Genomic DNA, 2,272 nt, shown 5'->3' on the forward strand with positions numbered 1-2,272 from the left:
TGGTAGCCTCTCTCCACACTCATAATGGGTACCTTGACACCATTGTCTCACTGAGTTCCTTCAACCAACATGACCCTTATTTCATGAATAAGAACTTACAGTTTAAAGAAGTTAGGTACATCCCTAGGAAATAATTAGATCCCACACCAAGACTATCTAACTCCATAGCCCACAGGTTTCATCATCATTTCATATGGCCTGTTTCCTACTTCTTAGAAGGGTTTTCTCAAATTACGGTTGTCAGGAACCTCTTATATGGTAAATGTTATAAAATTTAAAATTTTTATTGTTTTTGTGTGATATCTTTTGTAGTTTATTCACTCATCAAACATTAATTGATCCTTTGTGTGTGTGTGCATACCAGTTTTGGGGCTTGAACTTAGGACCTGGGCCCTGTACCTGAGAGTTGTTTTGTTTTTCCCTTAAGGCTAATGCTCTACCTCTTGAGCCATACTTCCAATTTCTGCTTTTTGGTGGTTAATTTGGGATAACAGTCTCATGGACTTTCCTGCTCAGACTGGCTTTGAACATTAATCCTCTAGTCTCAGCATCCTGAGTAGCTAGGATTACAGGCAAGAGCCATGAATGCCAAGCTTAACTGAGACTTCTTTTGGGGTAGGTCATAGGACTCGAACTCAGGATCTGGACACTGTTGGTGGTGGTGGTGGTAATGTCTGAAATGGGAACATTTTTTTTTTCTACTGTCACTTGTGGGGCCTGGTTAGTATTCCTGGGTTCTTTTGCTCAAGGATAGTGCTCTACCACTTTGAGCCACAGCTCCACTTCCAGGTTCCTAGTGGAACCTGGAAGAAAAGAGTCTCCTGAGCCAGGCACCGATGGCTCATACTTGTAGTCCTAGCTACTCAGGAGGCTGAGATCTGAGTATCTCAGTTCAAAGCCAGCCAGGGCACTGAAGTCCATGAGACTCTTATCTCCAATTAACCACCAGAAAACTAGAAGTGGTGCTGTGGTTCAAGGGGTAGAGTGCTTGCCTTGAGCTGAAGAACTCAGGGACAGTGCCCAGGTCCAGAGTTCAAGCCCCACAACTGACCAGTCCTGGGTTGTGAACTGTGATCCTCAGATCCCAGCCTCCTGAGTATCTAGTATTATGGGCATGAGCCACCAGTGCTCAGCATTGATCCAGTTTTGAAAGTTGAAGAAAAATTAACTACACAAGACAGCAAGGCCCAGGGGAACAGGCTCCGAGTTGTAACTCAGGCAGAGCAGGTTCTGTGTGACCTTGGGAAGTTATATAGAATCTTCTCTCTATAACAGCCTCATGTACAGAATGGGCTTTTTCTTGGTGTTGGTGGTGGTCATGGGGTTTTAACTCAGGCTTGGGCATTGTCCCTGAGTTCTTATGCTCAAGGCTAGCGCTCTACCACTTTGAGCCACAGTGCCTTTCCAGCTTTTGAGTGGTTAATTTGAGATAAGAGCCTCATGGACTTTTCTGCCTGCCTGGTTTCCAACCCTGATACTCATATTTCAGCCTCCTGAGTAACTAGGATTATTAGGTGAGCCACAGGCACCCGGATATAACACGTAGCTTTTATGGCTCCTGTGAGAATTTAGAATGGTGAGTTGGGGCAAGCTTCCAAAACCGTGCCTGGCATAAAATATTCCTTAACAGAGCATTGTTTTTATTGTTCTATAGTATAAATGAATTAGAACTGCCAGATCACAAAGCTGGGTATTGGTGCTATGTAATAGGTAAAGAACTAGAAACAGAGAGACTCTGGCTTAGTGGCAGTTAGGTATGGAACCTGAATCTTCTAACTGCTCCACTGTCTCCCTTCACTCTTCTGGCATTTGGAACACAATTGTCTTCAAGTCAGTTCAAAACATCTCCTGGTGTAGAAAAGGAATTCCCAAACTTACCCATCATTAACAGGATTTATTTTGTGATTATTTTGTGTGTGTGCTGTTATTGGGGCTTGAACCCTTCACTGGAGCATTGTCTCTTAGCTTTTGTACTAAGAGCTGGTGATCTACCACTTGGGCTACAGCTCTACTTCTAGCTTTTTGTTAATCAGATAAAAGTCTCATAGACTTTCCTGCCCCAGCTGGCTGCCCCAGCAATCCTCAGGTCTCAACCTCCTAAGTAGCTGGATTACAATCATGAGCCACAAGTACCTGACCTCATTGTGTGAATTTTTTTTTAACCATGCTCTGATAAGAACATCTATGTGGGGCCGGGAGTTTGGCCTAGTGGTTAAAGTGCTTGCCTAGCATGCATGAAGACCCGGGTTCGATTCCTCGGTACCACATACAT

This window comes from Megascapheus bottae, chromosome 3, assembly GCF_031878675.1.
Source record: "Megascapheus bottae isolate mThoBot1 chromosome 3, mThoBot2.hap1, whole genome shotgun sequence".
Classification (NCBI taxonomy): domain Eukaryota; kingdom Metazoa; phylum Chordata; class Mammalia; order Rodentia; family Geomyidae; genus Megascapheus; species Megascapheus bottae.